A 22416-nucleotide genomic window follows, 5' to 3' on the forward strand; every position below is an offset into this window, starting at 1 on the left:
AATAGCCATTTCAATAACATGTTGAATACGATACAATATTTAAAGAAAACACATGAGGATTTAATGTTTACATAGTTAAAGTGTAGAGGATTATATTGTGTAATGTTGTCTGGGACACATTGATGGCTTTTCCACTGATCTCTGTGTTCATGTATCTTCACCCGTAACAAGATGCCACACTGTGTTTACCATAGTTGGGATAAGATTTGTTGTAAATTTCTTTATGGGTAGTCCTGTGCACAAAGTAATTTGAATAATTATTGTAGATAAATAAAATCTTAATTTAATGCTGATCTAAATAAATATATAATTTATGATTATGGTTTTTGAAATACTAAGAAATGAAAAAAAAATTTTTTTGGTATAAAATATGGTATTTTTTAATTTAGCTAATCACAAGTAATAATTAATAATATGATGCTATGTGTGAAACATAAAAAATGCCTCTTTCTCTTTTAGTTTAGAAAAAAGAATATTTCTTGTTATTCAAAATTGTTAACACTTATAATTACTAGCACATATGACAACAGACAGCTTGTAACTTAACATTCCTACAAAAAGTGGGGCCTATTAGGCCCATTAGGCCCCACTTTTCATAGGAGTGTTAAGCCATATTATTACGCTACTCCAACATTGTTATGAGTGAATCCTATTTTTTGTGTACCTCGATTCTCCCATAATTTATGCCAGTTAAATTACATCAGGTTTGTTCTAATGGGTTTTCTGGTTGTATCAAGTATGCAAAAGTTTTGACATACTTAAAGACTCTGCTACTTCAAGACACTGGCTTCCTAATTTTTTGTTAATAGAATTCCAGGTCATGTAGATTAAATAAGTATATAGACTTTTATTCTTTCAGTCTTGTTCAGCTAAGTTTTGTTCTTAAAGAAAGAAGTATTATTATAAGATCTTGTGTTCATATTTTTATTAAATTTTTCTGTTTTATTTTGTTGACTTGTGTACAGTAATTAAATTTTTCTTTTTTTAATATGAAATATGTGTTAATTTTCCTTTAATTTAGTTCAGGTTAACTCAGTAATGAATTTTATAACTTAATATTCTTGCCTAATTGAAATCAGTATATTTAAGAGAATACCATTGTCACAATAAATTTTGAAGGTTAATGTACCTAAGTGCTTTCAAGAATTCTACACTACATGTAGTTCATCTCATTTATTGAACCAACTGCTGATAAACCTGCCAGGGCATAACAACATAGCTTTTCTTTCTATAATTCAATACCTATCTATTTTATTTTTAGCATTAAAATTATACCATATTCTTCTATTTATATAAGATTTAAAAAACTATTACATAAATCTTTGCTGATATAATGAAATGTAAATAAAAGAAATCAGTAATTTTACAGTTTATTTTCCAATGTCAAGAATGTTCTTGACTACATTCAATTACAGAAACAATAACAAAAATTAAATTACAGTATATTAGTAACATTCTGAGAAAATTTGTATATTACTTAGGTCACACTACATTATACATTATAAAGAAACTGCTTATGGCTAATAAAGTATAACTGAGCAAATTAATTCTCATGATTTTCTGCTTTGCTTATTAAATCAAAATGTTAAAGAAGATTGAAAGCTTTTAACAGGCCAAGAATTATTATAACTTCCAGTACTGTATAAAAAATAACATTCAGAATATTTTAGTTTTGAAATGAAATTACCTTGTTTATTGTGTAAGAAATGACATTTATTATAGTTCTGCAACAAAATGAAGAGGGATTTGCAGATAAGGTATGATATGCAGACATAACATGAGTCTCTTACATTCTTATCTTACTGTAGAATGTCTCAAATTCCTAACTTTATTCTGAATCTATACAGTACTTAAATAACATATGGTGCAGAAGGATGTTAAATTTATTTCATTTTAGATTCTTTTGCTCTTTCAAAATCCTCTGAAAACAATACCTGTTCTTTCATGGAATGTTTAGCTGTAATGATGCACATTGTGCAAGAATGTTGAGAGCAGTGTCCTCCAATAACAATTTAGATGATATCTCAATGTTATGGCATTCTCTATAGTGAGTGAGAATAACCAGACATATGGCAAGTACTAATCACTATAGGTATATTTAATGTTTGTCAAGTTTTCTGTTAAGTAAGATATGTTAGATTTAAACATTCATGCATGGTATGTTAAGCAAGTTGACCAATGGTAAGACATATTGAGAGAATAAAAGCCAGTTGTTCAGTTGACAAATTTAATGAAGGTATTTTTGTCTCTGAATAAATAATAAATGTTTTCAATTTTCATCACACAGTGTGTCTAGTTTGTTTATTTATTCACTTAAACTCGACACATTTAGTTAAATTCAGTATTACTTCATAATTTATCTTTTTAATCCTTCCGTTAATAAGCAAACCTATTAAATACTCTTTCCAAGAAATAAAAGAGCCTGAGAAAATCATGGAAGCCTTCCTTTTGCATATCAGTAAATATCACCCAATAGGTAAGAAAAATAAAATTTGGTACTGCAACTCCACGATTTTATTGTGGAATTATCTCTCTGTTAGCATGTGTATTACTCTTACTTATGTTACTGAATTTAAAGAAAAGTTTTTGATTTAAGGAATGGGATTTTCTAAGTAAAAGTGCTCACTAATAAAAGAAATCATTTGTAACTAAAGAGAGATTGCTACAAGACAGAATTTAAAATGTAGAAAAAGTTCTCTCAAGTGAAATTAACACAAGTCCAGCTCTCATTGTGATCCCTAAGAGCAAAAAAGAAGTTTAGGCATGCTGATAGTAGTTGAAGTACCTGTCACAGTTGTTTCTCCAACAGGTGAGACAGTGGGTACCAATGAGAAAAGATTACAAACCATATGGCAGTTGTTTCTCTGAGTCAGAATGTATTCTACCATGGTGTCTGTGGATCATGAAGAAACATGGGGTGATAAAGAGATTAGGGATGAGCTGATGAGAACAACCAGTTGTTTTGTCTTCTTGAACAAAGGCCCAACTACTCATCCAAGAGTTGAGGTTTCTGAATATATCTAGTGACACACACACACTGTCCAAAACCTTACAAAAAGTGGTTTTAGTCAACACCAAAAGTCCATATTGGTGAATCCAAGCAAAGTTTGTTCCTGATATTCAAAGATATGGTAAAGGAAAAATCTAGATCCCTTTTGAATATGTTTCAGGCTGGTAACTTTTTGGAACAGCTAATCCCTGGGGCAGGAAGACCAATGGATATTATGAACTTAAGTGGTCCAACTATGCACTCCACTAAATTGCACTGACCAACTTCAAGTTCAGATGAGAAGTGCCACTAAGTTAATGATTTGTGTCATCTGCATGGAAAAGCTTATCATATGTTGGTTTTCACAAATCACAAAAATCTGAAGAAGAAAAAAGTCTGCATTTCCAGCATTGATGTCTACACTTCATATGGGCATTTCTACTTACACCACATTAAGCTTAAACCATACTGAGGATTAATCAACCACCCTAACATCCTGGCACTAATTTACAGCAAATTGGCAAGGTTATTTTGGTCCTACCATGATTTATACGTCACAGACTTTGCCAATGATAACTTGACCTAAATATCTTGCTGAGCATCAGAATGAACAAGTCTATCTGTTTTGACTGATGGCTAAGAAGGAGCAAGAAAACAATGCATATACACTGTCAAATAACTAATGCAACCAAACCAGATCTGGTCACCAACTTGGAAAGTGTGACAAACAAATGTACTGAAAGGTTTTTTATGTTAAGAAAAATCACTTTTTTATCTTTAAGTTTTCATTTCATTTAAATAACCTACTGAGTAATATAAAAAGTATAATTCAGTTAAACATCTTTATAGTTCGTCTGTGATTTTTTATACCCTAACAGTAACACTAACTGTAGTGAAATAATCAATATAGGGTAAAAAAAACAGTTACCTCTTTTTCTTCTTTCTAGAATGACTTCATATTGAAACAAACAATTATACACCATCTATTCTACTGCCAAAGCTGATATTTTTCAGATCTCAGGATCAATTTTTACTTATTGCTTTACAGCTGCACTTAGAATACAGTGAAAAAAACCTTTCAAAGAGGAATGGCTTTATGTAAACAAAGAATCTAGTTATCAGCATGCATGGTCAAATTACTATCACACTTTCCCAAACTGCCTTGCCATGTGCACTTACTATCACAATATTTTCAAGTTCTGAAAACAGCTAAAATGAGATAGAACAAATATATAATTTAAAAACAATGCATCATTACAGCTAATATGGCACCATCAGATACTGAGCTCTGTTATACACAACAGTTAAATACATCCAGTAAGTGACACTACAAACATAACATTGAGCTTAGGATAAGTACTAACCTACTCTTTGTGTTTCATTCATTGAAAGTTTGTATTTCTTTATTAAAATGTGTTATTTTATTTTACATTATTAATATTAGGCTTCCAACAAATAATTTTAACAATTTTATTTGTACTACAATGTTTTGTACCTTTACAATATTGAGACATGGTGAAACTTTTTCATGTTCTGCTTGTTTAGTACTTAAAATCTTAACAGTCTCCCTTATATAGAAATTATTATAGCCCATACATTCTACACTGTAAACCACATTATCTCAACAGCAGTTGGTAAATTCCATTTGTTAAGATTATATTCAATTTTTTCCTGGTTAAAAAAATAAATTTACCTTCAATTGGAAGTGTATATGTATGTATATATTATTTCTTTCTACATTCTTTTTATCATATTTGATAAGCCACATAGATAAGAAATTACACAATAAACTAAGTTATTAGGGTAAATTTTCTCTTTCTTTTTCTGTCAACATAACTAAAGTATTTTTTATTGATACTAACAGAAAAATCATTCCTCTTAATTAATACATTTTCCAGATAATGTACTAAGTAGCTCTTTTTTGAATTGAAATTAGGTTTTGGAACAGCAGGTAATTTTTTTTATAATTTCTATTTTTGAGATTTACGATGAGCTGATGATCAATTCAAGTACATATCGATAGGTGTTTCTTTTCTAAAAATCATTGTTTTAAAAACCCTATTAACTACATGATAAGGAGTAAAGATAACTCACCCTCCTTCCTATTGTTGTTCAGTACTGCCCTCAATAATGTAAACTTTTTATTTACATATGACACAAGCCTTCTGCTTCCCTCTACTGGAATCAAGTGATTCCAATGTTTCTTTCATGTAAATCATCATGCAGCACTTTTCCACTAATAGAAGCACAGTACACTCACTTGATGCATGCAACTTCCTCTATTTGCATCTGCCAAACTATTACTTCCAACTCTGGCAAAAAATGGAAGCACTGGAAGTGTAGAAAAATTATAACTTTAGATACAGTACTTTCTTCCTCTCATAAGATTATCTAGAATCCCACCTTGTTTTGGAGGAAGGACTAATGTGAGGGAAGAACAGCATTACCTTCTGAAAGTGCCCAAAGGATACCTCTGTAGATAGGAGTCAGATCTGAGAGGAGAACCATACCACTTCTGAGCCAATTATACTCTTCACGTTTGCGTAAGATATCAGGGCAGAAAATGAGAGAACATCCAAGTTGGAGAGAATGTGGTAGGAAAGTGACCCTAACCAGGGCAAAATAATGGAACTCAGTAACACAAAGAGAAAGGTGCATAAAAAGATATGAAGAATGGCTAGGATGAGATGGACCATACTTGGTAAGTCAATTACATCAAAATCATACTCACAGGGTACTGACATCTGGAGGGCAGAATTAGAACCATACTGTCTTCATCTAAAACCCAAAAACTGGGGAATATTAGAACCACTCCAGTTCCCAGGTAGAAGACAAGGATTAACTCTGAGCTATCAATCCAGAAACTTGACATCCACTAAAGAAATGATTTTAACTCATGCAATCAACTCCCTTAACAGTGAATTAATTGAGTAATTAATTTCAATAATTAAATGAGCAGTAGATTATTAATGAAATAAGATAGAAATTATGATATAACATTAAGGAAATAACATAATTAAACTTATGGAAAGATATATCATGTTAAGCTTAATTGAATGGTATATAAGAATCAGGGCTCACAATCGAAGGGGTAAAGTGTATTTTCAATAGCTAATCTCCTGTTAAAGCCATGTCTCAAATAAATCAGTAAAACACCACTGCCCTACTCTCAACTGAATGGTTATAGTGAAACGTTTATGGAACCAATTCAGGAGAGTGCCTCACACAGCCCACCATCCCAGAGACTTGAAAACAGAAAGTTGTAAGGACTCACACACTTCACTAAAAGAAAGGTGATGAATATGCAGTGGATAATCTGGAGAAAAATCATCAATAAAGACAGTGTAATAAGTGACCCTGAAACCCTATTTTAAAAAGCAGATTATACCAATTTATGCAATCAAGACATGTTATAGATGGGCATCTATCCCCTTCTGCTTTATCCATGCAGTCCATGGGTGGTATGGTCCAGAAAGGGCATGTTTATAAAGCAAACCACTGCAAGGTTATTCATCTTTAAACATTATTGTGAAACATCCCATCTCAATGATTACCACTGCAAAGCCATGGAAGAGAGCACAATTCAACACTGCTGTACAGTGCAGATTTTAGTTGAAGGATATCTGGTCAGGCACTACTTGACACAAAGCAGAAACCAAATAGTAATAATGGAGCAAGAGCCCCTGAAAAGAAAGAAATAATGAATAAGAACTTAACAAGTTAAAGTCACTCAGAAATATGAAAAATTGTCACAGGTGGTAGATGAAAACCAAATGAGGAAGAAACCATGATAAAGAGTAGATAACAGGAGACAAATGTAGATGTTGTAGCTCTCTCAATGACCAATGAAGTCAAGATACCAGAGAAAAGATGAGGTTAAAGATGGAAAAAGAAGAAAATTGGGAAGTAAGGGAATAAAGGAAAGAGGCATACAGAAGCCTGTGGGACCAATCCCAACTGCAGGAATCAACAGCCCTAGTTAGAGGAGGAGATACTGGACACTATACAGAGGTTAAAAGATGTAATAGAGAGATCTATATGAAAGACAAAGCAACCAGAAAATAAGATAATCAAGATACCACTCTGATGGATAGAATGTGTCAGAATAAGAAAGACAAACTGCAATCCAAATAAGAGTACTTGAAATATCATATAGAAGAAAATGAATATTGTGCGAGGAAGCCCAGAAGCTCACATCTTATATGTGAAAAGACATGAAGTGCAAACAGATACCACCCACAGGAACAACATCCCCAAAAACAGACAAGAAAAGAAAAAGGAAAAAACCATAAAACCCTATTAATAATAGAAAGGAAAACAAACAAAACCCTATTAATAATAGAAAGGAAAACAAACAGCAGTGTTACATTCTAAAATAACTCAAAAGCAGCAAAAAAGCTATATGAGGAGGGAACAAACCAAAGTTGGAAAAATATTAAAGTCTGTAAAAGTTATTGCTTGTAAGTACCCAAACACAAAAAGAGACAAAAGGAACAGCACAGAAGACATGAAGATAATATCCTGCAAAACATAGTTGAAAATCTGCAAAGTAGGTGAAACAGGTATTGCAATAGAAGTATGGAAGGCATTCCATGATAAAGTCATGGAGAACTAAGAATTTTAGGACAGCCATAAGATGGGCAAGGTGAGCAATAATGGAAATAGATATGGTACACTCTACTTCCAGTAATTTAAATTACTGGTGCAAATAATAAATTATAAATGAAACAAAATTAATGGTAAGATGCATAAAGTAGAGACAAAATGAAAGTAATTCTATAAAGTATATAAACTATAGAGAAAATTAAAATTAAATAATTAATGTAGTGAAAATGGGAAGAAAATGGTGTAGGGGATGCATTCCTGATGATGATAGATTCAAGAAAAAAATCTGAAACCATAATATATATAAACCTGTCCATAAAACTGCAGGAAACCAATAAACTAATTAATGGTAAGAAGAATAAATTATAAACTAAACAAAATTAATAATAAAGAAGATAAAGTTTAACCTAAATGAAATGAATGGTAATAGTTATAAAGTAGAGATGAAACAAAAGTAACTGTAAGAGAATAAACAATAATAAAAACAAAATGAATTAGTCACCATATCAAAATAAGAAGAAAACAGTGTGGGGAAGGAATCTCATATGATAAAGTGGTGAAAAAAACTGGAAATGAAATAAATTTTAACCCATCAATAAAATCATGGGCAAACCAATACATAAGATAGTATGAAAGTGAATCAAACAAGATAGTGAGCAGAATTAACAAGGAAATCTAAGCTAGAACTGCAGTGAAATAAAAAGGAATGAAAAACTAGTTAAGCCTAATCAAACTATACAGTATAAAGGGTAACCTAGGAATGAAAAGAATAACAAAACTAAATAAATAAGCTCAGTACTGAGAGAAGTATGGGTGGGCCCCATTTGAAGGTTTCCACCAAAACTAAGTGAAGAAAAAGATGATTAATCAAATGATGATATAAAATTAAAGAAATAATATAATTAAACTAATGGAGAGATGTATCATGTTAAGCCTAATTGAATGGTATATACGAAAAATAATAGACTAATTATGAATTGTAATGTAACTTGGTATTAAATAATACAAGTGTAGGTTATGGAATTCAAATAATTACAGATAATAATATTAACAATAAAACTGTAAAATATCTTATCCTTCCAAAACTGGCAAACTAAGTGGCAAATGATAGACCAAGAAGCATGATGCAACATCTGATAGAATACCAAATAGTAGACAATCAAACTCTTATAGAAATAAGACAGGAACAGTCCATGAAGGAATGTGAATAAAAGCCATTATAAATAACCACAAAGGGTAGAAAATATACAATGGAAATGAAGAACCAAAGACTTGGAACTTGTAACAGTAAGAAAAAAAAAGTCCAAGTGCTTTCAAACAAGAAGTGATAAATCAGTAAAGATGTATAGAGAGAGTCACGTGTTACACGAGTGTTCTATGCTTCTATTGGTGGTGTGGTGATGTGTGATGAGACACACACTGGAATCACTTGATTCAAATAAGGGTGAGCAGAAGGCTCATGGCATGTATAAATAAAAAGTTTGCATGTAAGGGACAGCAATGAATGAGATTAGCTAATCTTATATGAAGAGGGAGTTATCATATCAGTAGATCACACATCAAATTCAAATTATGTCCACTCAAAATAGTAACCTGGCCAGACATTCGCCATGTGAAAAAAAACAGTATTCATACACAAGCCTGAAAAGCCTCACTGCCAGAAGTAAATAATGAATTAATGCAATGGAAATGGTCATTAAATGCAAAGGTTTTCATTTATCAGTCCTATAATTATGTATTATTACACTATTATTTTTATAAAAATCCAATTATTTCCAAAGATAACTAGGAAAAATAACACATTGAACTTATAATCATGTTGCAAATGGTTTTTTGGTTAACTGTTTGAAGACTTTAACAACTAATAAACGAGTTTGAAAGACAGGTTTAAATTTTTTAGAGTTTGTGCTCACAAAATCTATATTTTCAGTATTTTTTATCATGTATACTTTTATTGTAATTAGTAAATTACTTTCTAAGTTAAAGGGTGAAGGATAAAAAGAGCCCCTTAACTTCAATAAACAACTGTGTAAAAAAAAAAAGAAAGAGAGACTTTGGAAAAAAAAACTATACAATATAAAACACATTTACCTTTTTCACAATGTGATCCTGTGAAGCCAGGAGGACAAACACACACTCCCCACCTGTCATGGCAAATTCCACCATTATAACAAGGAGGACAATCTTGGTCACATAGCTGACCATATTTTCCTGATGGACAACCTTTTATGAAATTCAATTAATATTTCTCAAAACTTATATAAATATGAGCAAGGACAGATACTAAATTGATAAGATATATGTACATATAATATCCTATTCTAACTTCTTACAATATACCATCACTCGTTACACTATTCTAATTAGCATTACATGTAGTAAAAATTAAAGAAATAAATAAACTGCTTGTGATATAGATATTTTTTGCTTAGTTCTAGAACACATATAGATTCATAGCAGGATACAATTATTAGTGATAGAATATTATTGTTGTCTTCAATAGCACCTAGTATTAATGTCACTATGTGCTATTGTTTCATCTATTTTTAAAATTGATATCACTTTTGAGTATTTTTAAAAGTAGACAAATTGCTGGTATCATTTGACAATGACATGACAAACCTATTCCAACCCTGGTTAAGAATGAAGATAAATGACATAAAATCTTCTGAAGCTAAATTTACACCCATTTTTGGATGAATGTAAAAATTTGACAATAATTCATTAACTTTAAAGTTTCTGTGCCACACTTTTTGTTATCCCAAACAGTATCAAAACACAAAATGAACTTTTGTATTTTTAAATGAACCAAAAGAAAATTTTTTTTCAAATCTTTAACTTGATAATTAATATAAGCATCTGAATGATTAGTAAAACCAAGTAGATGTTTTGATTTTTATACATTTTAAATATTTCAATAGAAAACAAATAATAGATGTTAGTTATCCAAAATAATGTGACAACAGGGTACAAATGTATTTACAGAACAGTCTCATGTTATTTTCAATTATCTAAAATACATTTTGAATGACACTGAAAAGAAAGTATTAGCTCAAAGTTTAATCCATTAATTGCTGATTTAACATATAGGGAATGATCTGTCTCCAGTAGTCAAATGTGTGTGCACAATATACATAGTGTATGGCTTGCAAAAACTCTGTATGCATTTACAGCAACCACTGTCAATAGATTAAATTTAGTATTCCAAGGCTTGAAGATTATTTTTTACAATTTAAACAATTTTTGCAATTAATGTCACATCAGTCAACTGGTCTTGTTCTGGTCAATCATTCAGTATTATTAGAACATAAATTAATATTATAGATATGTTGTCTTTTAACAATTATAATTTAAAAATAAAATAATTCTGAATTTAAATTTAAAGGAATTGAAAACTTTGAATAATTTAAGTACAAAATAATGGTTCTATTATTTCTAAACCTGATAAAGGACATAGTATTGCAATTTTGAACAAAAATATTTAAAATAAGTTGAAGATAACTTAAGTGATTCAACCATACTTCTGAAGCTTCATCTTACTGATACAATAAAAGCAGAGTTACAAAGGTACTATTTAAACTGAGAAGAAACAATGTTGCTGTAAATTGAAAACAATATTTAAACATTAGACCATCAGGTAGTCATTCAGGAGTTTTAAATAGTGGTCTTAAAATTCATAGAAAAGGATGTCCATTGCAATCAACAGTTTCTAACATTTAAACTTATAATCATGCTTTAGCAGGTTTTTAGTTAAATTTTAGAAAACTCTCACTAACAATAAATGCATTCCAACAATCTCAAATTTTCTAGCAAAATAGGACAAAGTTTGATAGCAATATTTGTTAAGCCTCTTTTGACATTTAGTTACTGTACACAAACATGACACTAGAAGATAAATAATCAGAAAAATGTGAAGGTGACAATATAATGAAATAATTTTGAAAAAAAAATCACCTTAGAAACTATGGTTTTGTATATTATTTTGTCGATGATGTTTTGATTATTTTTTTCAAGCTAGAAATAAGTTTTCCAATTAATATCAGTTACGGAAACATTCTGAAGGGAAACAGTATGACAACTATGCCATTAAGAAAGTTAATACAGCTAAGTGCTGATCTGATATTTAATAACAAAAAAAAAATAAGACAATTGAAGTTGATGGGCTTTTCTACATAATAATTTTATTTTCTTCTTCAAAGCAATTTTTTTATCATACTGATGGTGCTACAATGACAAATCTTTTCAAGTGCTATTATGAAAAACAGTAGTAATAAGACTGCCTGCAATCATTTAAATCACTCTGCTGCTGCAGAAAGTGGATAACATGCTTACCATCTTCAGAAATTCTGATGAAGCTTCTCAATTTCTGGAGTACTTGAATAGCAAACATAACAGCATAAAATTCATTGTCAAATATCTACACGATCATAAACTTTCTTTTCTGAACATTCTGATTTACAAAAATAATGTTCACTTTCAAAGTGAAGCATACCATAAGAAACATTTAATGGTTTGAACTCTAATTTCAGAAATTTTGTACCAAATATGTTTAAAGGAAACTTGTTGAAACTTTTGTTCCATCATGTATATAAAATACCTACCTATAAGAAGCTTTCCATAAAGAATTTGATAACATCAAAGATTATAACGGAAAAGTGGTTTTCCTATTTATACTAATGATGGACTACTTTGTTGCTATTTGAATAAGTAAAGGTTCAGTAAACCATCTAAATATGTTAAGTTTCACTAAACCATCTAAATATGTTAAGTTTCAGTAAACCATCTAACTATGTTAAGTTTCAGCAAACCATCTAAATATGTTAAGTTTCAGTAAACCATCTAACTATGTTAAGTTTCAGTAAACCATCTAAATATGTTAAGTTTCACTAAACCATCTAAATATGTTAAGTTTCAGTAAACCATCTAACTATGTTAAGTTTCAGTAAACCATCTAACTATGTTAAGTTTCAGTAAACCATCTAACTATGTTAAGTTTCAGTAAACCATCTAAATATGTTAAGTTTCAGTAAACCATCTAAATATGTTAAGTTTCAGTAAACCATCTAAATATGTTAAGTTTCAGTAAACCATCTAAATGTTAAGCTTCACTAAACCATCTAAATATGTTAAGTTTCAGTAAACCATCTAACTATGTTAAGTTTCAGTAAACCATCTAAATATGTTAAGTTTCAGTAAACCATCTAAATATGTTAAGTTTCAGTAAACCATCTAAATATGTTAAGTTTCAGTAAACCATCTAAATATGTTAAGTTTCAGTAAACCATCTAAATATGTTAAGTTTCAGTAAACCATCTAACTATGTTAAGTTTCAGTAAACCATCTAACTATGTTAAGTTTCAGTAAACCATCTAAATATGTTAAGTTTCAGTAAACCATCTAACTATGTTAAGTTTCAGTAAACCATCTAAATATGTTAAGTTTCAGTAAACCATCTAACTATGTTAAGTTTCAGTAAACCATCTAAATATGTTAAGTTTCAGTAAACCATCTAAATATGTTAAGTTTCAGTAAACCATCTAACTATGTTAAGTTTCAGTAAACCATCTAACTATGTTAAGTTTCAGTAAACCATCTAAATATGGTAAGTTTCAGTAAACCATCTAAATATGTTAAGTTTCAGTAAACCATCTAAATATGTTAAGTTTCAGTAAACCATCTAAATATGTTAAGTTTCACTAAACCATCTAAATATGTTAAGTTTCAGTAAACCATCTAACTATGTTAAGTTTCAGTAAACCATCTAACTATGTTAAGTTTCAGTAAACCATCTAACTATGTTAAGTTTCAGTAAACCATCTAAATATGTTAAGTTTCAGTAAACCATCTAAATATGTTAAGTTTCAGTAAACCATCTAAATATGTTAAGTTTCAGTAAACCATCTAAATATGTTAAGTTTCAGTAAACCATCTAACTATGTTAAGTTTCAGTAAACCATCTAACTATGTTAAGTTTCAGTAAACCATCTAAATATGTTAAGTTTCAGTAAACCATCTAACTATGTTAAGTTTCAGTAAACCATCTAAATATGTTAAGTTTCAGTAAACCATCTAACTATGTTAAGTTTCAGTAAACCATCTAAATATGTTAAGTTTCAGTAAACCATCTAAATATGTTAAGTTTCAGTAAACCATCTAAATATGTTAAGTTTCAGTAAACCATCTAACTATGTTAAGTTTCAGTAAACCATCTAACTATGTTAAGTTTCAGTAAACCATCTAAATATGTTAAGTTTCAGTAAACCATCTAACTATGTTAAGTTTCAGTAAACCATCTAACTATGTTAAGTTTCAGTAAACCATCTAAATATGTTAAGTTTCAGTAAACCATCTAACTATGTTAAGTTTCAGTAAACCATCTAACTATGTTAAGTTTCAGTAAACCATCTAAATATGTTAAGTTTCAGTAAACCATCTAACTATGTTAAGTTTCAGTAAACCATCTAACTATGTTAAGTTTCAGTAAACCATCTAACTATGTTAAGTTTCAGTAAACCATCTAAATATGGTAAGTTTCAGTAAACCATCTAAATATGTTAAGTTTCAGTAAACCATCTAAATATGTTACGTTTCAGTAAACCATCTAACTATGTTAAGTTTCAGTAAACCATCTAACTATGTTAAGTTTCAGTAAACCATCTAACTATGTTAAGTTTCAGTAAACCATCTAACTATGTTAAGTTCCAAAATACTCTGCTGTTGTTACCTTGCACATGTGTATAAATATTCTTTAACTGTTAAAAGTCAATTACAAAATATACTTTATATGGTTTATCCTAAAACACAACTGCAATATGTTTTAAATCCTACTTGTTGCCTACAATTGTTTTAGATTTAAGGACTGTATTTCTAGGGAAAAATGTTATCTAATTTGGTTTATAAATTTACTTATGCCTGTTGGAAGGAAAAATATACTGAGTTTTCTAAAAGAAAACTGTTAACTAGTATGGGAAGATATGCAAACTTGAAATCCCTCAATTAAGTAGTGAATATTTGAATATGCCTCATGTGGATTTTGCATAATTCTCCATTCATACTATTTTAAAATCTTGACAAATCCAATGATGAACAAAGTCTCCATATCAGAGAGAGGTTGCTCACTCATAGACAGAAGCCTCAAATAAACAAAGTGGCCTATGCTTAGAAATTACTTCTCATAGCATAAAATATTTTAATTTTTTCCAGTTGCTCTATCTGCATCAAATGCTAGTATAACTTTAATTAAGATTTAAATACTGATATTTGCAATAAATTTTAAATTAGATCCAGAAAATTTGATATGAACAAATGTTTACAAATACAGAATGAAACCACAATTTATATTTGTTACACTACATTAAAAATATTAATATAATTATATACTCATCAAAAAAACAAACGCAAAAGCCAAAATATGAGACAAATTGTTAACAAGTTTATTCTGGGTAGTTCTGTATGACATGTGTGAAACTTTGCACATTCACTGCTGAACATCCAAAGTCTGCAAAGGTGAAGTCCACGCTCACCAGGTGAAGTTTAACGTCACTCAACGTCAATAACGAGTATGTCCCCCGTGAGCATCAATAACTGCTTGTCATCTCCTGCCCATGGAAGTGATGAGATGATGAATCACATCCTGTGGAATGGCTGTCCACTCAGCCTGCAAAACTGCTGCAAGCTGAGGTAGAGTCTGCGGTTGAGGTTGTCGCAGCCACAGACGTCGGTCCAACTTGTCCCAAAGATGTTCGATGGGGTTTAAATCTGGTGATCTGGAGGGCCAGGGAAGAACGTTGATGTTGTGGTGTCTCAAGAAGACAGTGGTGAGTCGGGCGGTGTGAGAACGGACGTTGTCATGTTGAAAAAACGTCGTTGACGTTCACCATGATGGGTTGCACATGGGGCCTAAGAATCTCGTCGACGGTTGCATACAGTCTGATCGGAAAACCTATGCAGCCCTGGTATGGTTGAGGCAGTAGACGTCGCAGTGGTGGTCCTATCCCGAAGGTGACGTACGTAACTGGATATTGCGATCTTGTGCGAGCATGGTAAAACGAGGTCTGCCAGATCGTGGACGGTCACGAGTTGATCCATGTTGTTGGTAATACTTCCATAGCCTTGTGATGGTGCTTGGGTGGACATTCACAGCTCTGGCAACATCTGATCAAGATTTGCCTGCTTCCAAGCGACCAATGACGTTGTTGCGTTGTGCTTCAGTCAGTCTTGGCGTAACTGTATTGCTTGTCGGTGGCTTAACACTGAGCTATGGAAACCAAGAACCCGTCACTTTTATAGGGGATTTTGCACATGTTGCACTTGCAGATCTCTCAAACAAATTTATTGGACACGCATGCGTTTTGGGGAAAAATCCAATGTTTTCCTCCGTTTTCAAAGTGCACAACTTTTATTGTCATTTTGGTCTGACAATCAATGCCTTAACACGTGTAACATCACATACTCTGAGCTTGTAACGTTATTACATATATTTCTCTTTAAAATAACAAAACTAACCCTTTTGCGTTTCTTGTTTTGAAGAGTATATTATACTAAGTATAACATTCACATTCATATAAATATTATCAACCTGAGGTTTAACTTTAATAAGCAAATAAGTTAACTCATTCAAAACAAGCAATTACCTCGAACAATAAGTCTTAAAATTCCATGAACATGTTCATTTCTCCTGCCTTCATAATAGCATTCATAAATACCAGCATCAGTAACTGTGACAGATGGAATACTGACATTTAATTGATCATTCCACTTTTCAATTATGTTTCCACCATTATGACGCCATCTAAGTGGTAGATTCTTGGTTATTACTTTTTTCATTGCAAAATATACATCATCTCCTTGATTTGCCACAATGTAAGGTTCTTCTGGTTCAAATTCAGCTGTTCATGTAAAATTTTTTTAAATAAATAGAACAATTTGAACTTTAAGCATACATACAACATTTATCCAACAATATACTGTTTTTTTCTGTTTAATTAAATGTAAAATATGAAAATGCAAGAGACTTAATTTTTTTCCCTTAGTCTAAACTTTTCAAAAATAATATTAACTCAGGCATAAAAATACTCCCATTATAAAAATTTATCACTATAATATATGGGGAAGCCTGTAACATGGAGTAATATTTGACCACTTGCATTTTTTAATTAAGCCTTTGAGTTGGAGTTACATAGATTTGCATGTACATCATTTAAGTGCATTTTATTACTTCATTCCCTATTTTCTAACAAATGGATTTATTCTACAAGATTGAACAACTAAGTTTAATCTTGCAGTCTAATATGTGTATTCCAGTGACTTTTGCTCACCAATGTTTTCTGGAGGTAATTTTAATGTTGTTATTTTGGTTTTTACCCCACCATTAGTGACTTCACAGTGAAAAGCTCCAAATCGTGATAATTCATCTCCACCAGGCATGAAAAGAATACGAGCATGTACTGGAGCACCCTGAAGGAACTGCTGGGTAAATTTAGGTAATTTCAATCCCTAAAATGAAAGAAAAAATGAATATGGTGCTATATAATCACACATTACATTTTCTACCCCTATAATTCAATATAGAGTTATCCTGTGTATATGCAGTTTTCACATAACACATGTAAAAGAAATTTAAGTTGGTTTTCTTCAAAGTACATTTATTATTTTCATTTTCTGGAAAAATAACACGTGTTCTGTCAATGGATGGTTAGGCTAAAATGATGCACATTGTGCAAGAAAATAAACACCTTCATCCTCTAACAATAGCTGAGATAATACACGTTGGGGTTACAATTTTCTTTACATTTGACTTAAAAGTGAACAGCTACATAATTAGTGCTAGTTATTCTAGGTAAACTGACTTTACCACTTAAGTAAGCAACATTAGATTTGAACAATGTGGTATATGATATGGAATGGTACAGTTGAGAGAAAAACATATGAACAAGTATAAGCAATAGTGAAATGTCTAAGCAAGTACACACACACTGTAATTTTGTTGTAATAAAAACTATTCATTTGTATTTTGCAGTATGTCTATTTTATTCTCATAAATTCAATCAGGACTTATCTCATTGCTTTCAGGATAATTAGCTGATTAGAATATAGCACAACACTACTAAAACTATAGCACTACAACAAGAAATATATTCAATTTTCCTTACATTTCTTCAACTTTCACATTAGTTTGGATGTGCAGGAAATACAAGGTACTTGGGATTAAGCAACAATGTATAAGGTTTTAAATGGAAAGTAAATAAACTGGTATACCAAGACTGGCACTATACAAATCAAGCCAGTCCAATAAAAGGCAGCAATAAGTGAGCTATCTTTACCAGTTAACTGAGGAAAATTTTAATCTTCTTAGTACAATTAGAAAGATAATTTTTAGTAACGTAAGCTATCCAATTAATATGTACACACACAATAGGCAAATCTTCAAAACTAACAGGTTCAATGCAGAGGGATTTTAGTCAAATATTATTTTATATTCCAAAACTAATGATATAAAGAATACAAATGCCTGAATTATTTAATATCTTATAGACTGGGGAACTCAGTGTGCAGAAAAAAAAAACTGTAGTATTTTTTCACCAACTTAAGTGTGGTGGCACTTAATATAAAATAAAATTAAAACTGTTTTATTAACAGTGGTTCAATATTTAAAAAGAAATGCTGTGATGAATAAACATGTCACACATTGACTTACAAAATACAGAAGTTAACAAAAGTATTCAAATTTATAAAAATAATGCATTCATTTCAGACTAATGGTAAATTAAACCTGAAGTGGAACTTTAACCAAAAGTTACTGTTAGTAAAATGAAAGTCACTGAAACTGAGACTCACATCTGGTAGCAGAACAATAAATGAAAACAAATTATAAAAAAAAAATTTATAGTAGATATTTACTCTGCAAATCAAAAAGTCTGTTTATTTTGTGCAAAGCTACTCAATTGTCAACCAGTATTCTGTCCACTGTGAGATTCTGAATCCCCAAATTTTACAGAGTCTAGGGTATTCCTTTTGAAATCTTAAAGTTTCTTTCACATGCCACATAAACCAGACTATTCTAGCTACAGCCACCTCATATAAGAGTAAATATACTATCCACAACTAACATGTTATAGAAAATACTTCCTAAAACTAAACTTAGCACTACTTTCAACAACTTTCATGGTTCAGAAATAAAGGGCAGTAAATAAAAAATATATACTGTTTCTAACATGTGAATACACATTATAGATTTTAAAATGTGGTAGCTGCCTACCACATATTTACCCTTAACTCTTATGTAGCTTGATTTTAAATCAAAAGATATGGTGAAAAACTAGTTTTTCATCAACAAAGTGAACTAATACACCACAAGCTGCAATTACTAACTAATTTTTTAAGTAATAAAACTATTCACAAGCCATAATATTGGGTTTAAAAAAGAAAAGGTGGGGAGAAAATTGCATTGACTCATTTTATCAGAGTGCTGTATCATCTATATTCATTGTTATAGCTAGAGAGGCTACCACTTCCATTAAAATCGACTTACAGATGGCAAAAACTTTCTACTTTGCGGAAAGTACACTTTTCAAGTACAGTGGAACCCCTCTAAAGCAGCCACCTTTGGGACTGAGACAAACTGGCCTGATTAGAGGGGTTCCACTGTACATAATTAGGGATTATGTAAGCAAAAAAAGGGACTGTGATTGAATGACCCCCTTCAAGGGGTTACCGAATCTGAGGAGTGGCCACTTGGAGGGGTTCCACTGTAATTTGTTAATGAGTTAATTTGGTAATTGAAGAGATTTAATTATAACTTCAAATTTGTTTCAAACTTTAAGTTCTTGAAATGTATTATTTTAAAAACATTAATAAACTACTGTTACTTGTTAAATGTCAGTAATTATGAATTTCTAGAATCTTCTAACAAATGTTTTATCGATTTTTAATAAATAATGGTAATGTAAATATGAAACAATTTATACAACAAAAAATGGCTAATGTGAAACAGATGTTTTAATATTCACAACATTTCAGGCTGGAACTCCCTTCCTCTAGTGAATTTAAACTGTTTAAAATCACTGAAAAAAAAGGGGCAATCATGTAGCATACAAATATAACATATTTTTCTCATAGTGTACTTATAGTGCATATATGCAGATTTCACATAACACATTCAAGAAAGCTGCAAAGTTCAATTTATTCTAGTTGCCTTTATTTCTTTTTCACTTTCTAGAGATAATGCCTTTTCTTGCTCATGGGTGGGATTGCTGTAATGTTGCATGTTGAAACTTTGTAGAATGGACAGAAACTGCCTGTTGTGGAGACACAAGTGTAGAGAACAAAGTTTCGAAAGTCTTCTACCTTTCATCTTCAAGCCAGTGTGTATGTAGGTGTTGTTGGTGTTTTATAGTGTCCTGGTGTATTGTGGAGAGCATGTTATGATTGGTTGGATTATCACTGTTTCTGAAAATCAACTTTAGTACAAGTGGTAGTACAGATAACTGACAGTCTTCAAGATGATATAGAGTCTAGTGAGTCTGAGATCAAATAGAGTGATTTGTACAGGACTCCTAGATCTTTTCAAATTAAAGAATTCGAACTCCAGCTCTGGTTAAAATTGTCGTAGACTAACCAAGAGAGACCAGAGGTGTTTTTGATGGATGGTGTATACCAACAAGAGCTATCTTACAAGCAGGTGAAATAAAAGTCATCAAGTGATGGTTTAAATGGACCATGAGGTACAGTGAGCCTCTCAGAAAATGGAGTTATACTGTCAAAACAACCATGAAGCCCAAATATGTGCAGAGCTGGTGCAGAGCTGCTAAATATATTTTATTGCAACGTTGCCTTTGAACAGGATCCTAGTATGTCAACCATAACTCAAACATTATTATTATCTTCTAGTTTTAGTGTCATGTGTGCCAGACCATAAAGTTTAAAGGATAGTACTAATGCATCTGAACTTGACAAGATTCTAGGTGGTGACAATATAACACTATCCCAAGTCTAATACTAGAAACATTTACTGGTTGTGACTAACAGTTTTAGTTGGTGGGTTGAATTGTACCCCTTACAGCATATCATCACTCAGTGATGACAAGAAAACCCACTTGTAGAGAAATATATATGTAAAAACGGGCTGGTTTGGGTTGATAAATTTTTTATGTGGAGGAGCGAACAATGAACAAAGTTTCGACCTTGTTCAACGTTGTTCACGCCTCCACATAAAAAATTTCTCAACCCAACCAGCTGTTTTTACATATATATTATCACCCAATGTGTTGTGAAAAAAACTAGTGAATGAGTTTGTTTGTAAATATGGTATTCCCATGGCTTTAGTCTATAACAATGGGTAATCTATCTATCATTTTATGGGAAAAACATTTAAGGCAATTGGAATTAACCCTGTACTTATTACCACTTACCATTCTCAATTAAATATACACATTAAACAGAAACAGTGAGAGGATGACACAAAACAAATTGGTATTTTCCATAATTATCATATTATCTAAAGTTACCTTGTGAAACTATCTGTTCCCAAAACAGGTGTATGTGTGTGTGTGTGTGTGATGAACGCCAAAAAGTCAAATCAGATATAGAATCTTGCAAAAATCAACTTCGCTAAGAAGTTCAGAATGCAATGTACCATTTGTTTTGATATCATTCTGATAAGCTAAGTCAGAACCAGAAAATGTAATATTGTAATGATAATTATTTAATGTACTGATGATGTAAGAGATATATGTAACTGATCTTCTCTATTGTTCTGGCAATGTGAACAAAGGCCATAACTTTCAGTACGTAATTATAATATCACATGCTATGTCCATTATAAGTTTAGATTGTAAAGAATTGGTGAAGTTCACCACTTCAAAGAATGGGGCAAGAGAGGAGCTGACACCTTACTTACTGACAAAGGATTGTGATTTAAAAAGAAATGATAATCAGTAAGAGACTGGAAAGAAATGTTTTCCCAACGTTGAATAAGAGATGTATAGTCGAATCCTATCCCTGTCAGTCTACATGTTTACAATAAAGACATAACTTGATATGCAATGCAGTGAAGCCAAAACGTTTTCTCTCCAGAAATAAGATATAGCATGAATACAGATAAAGTGGTGTTGAACAAAACATTTAAACTACTTGCTGCTATGGTTTTTAAAATTTTTTTCTTTAATATCTTCCTGCTATTAATCCATTGACTGTTGATTTGCCTCAAGCAAATGAATGCAAGTGTACTAAGTATATGGTATATGACTTGCAAACAATTTTGTATATGTTTACTGTGTCACAATCAATGGGTCAACAATATCTTTACACCATATATTCACCAAAAGTTTTCAAAATCCATTATTTTTAAATAAAACTTATAAAGAATGTAGCTGCAGTCAGATCTTACTGACCAATTTAAACCTCTTTATCTTAATTTCTACTCATACACGTGGAAAATTAAAATAAATTCAAGTTCAGGCAATAATGGATGTTGTACCCAGTAGATAAATACAACACACACGAGAAATAAAGAAGAAAGTGGGAAGAAATTGCTGGTACAATTGCAACATGATAATCCAAAACAAAATTACACATCACATACACACATAATTAATGAAGCCTTAGAATGAACTAAAAGAGCTTGCAACAGCTTCAGTAACATACAAGTTTATAAAGAGTTTAAATTAACTTATATGCTTATCAAAACATGATAAGAAAACATATGAATAGTGATAATCACAGATTAACGAATAAGTGAAGTATTAATGTAATAGTTTTTACATGTACAACAACAAAAATTGTTTGTATTATACAGCTCTACACAAGTATCAAGGAATCCTTTA

At 31.1% G+C, this 22416-nt stretch overlaps 1 pseudogene across 1 annotated transcript in view; it reads right to left on the reverse strand.

Moving 5' to 3' along the window:
- LOC143240317 (receptor-type tyrosine-protein phosphatase S-like) overlaps window positions 1–22416 on the reverse strand; it is a 171755-nt pseudogene that overhangs the window by 146590 nt on the left and 2749 nt on the right. The window contains exons 3-5 of the transcript XR_013021713.1: window positions 16912–17089; window positions 16228–16482; window positions 9686–9817 (exon numbers count right to left, since the gene is read on the reverse strand). The product of XR_013021713.1 is annotated as a receptor-type tyrosine-protein phosphatase S-like (transcript). The remainder of the gene's footprint in view (window positions 1–9685; window positions 9818–16227; window positions 16483–16911; window positions 17090–22416) is intronic.

Source organism: Tachypleus tridentatus, chromosome 2 (assembly GCF_004210375.1).
Source record: "Tachypleus tridentatus isolate NWPU-2018 chromosome 2, ASM421037v1, whole genome shotgun sequence".
In the NCBI taxonomy this organism is placed as follows: domain Eukaryota; kingdom Metazoa; phylum Arthropoda; class Merostomata; order Xiphosura; family Limulidae; genus Tachypleus; species Tachypleus tridentatus.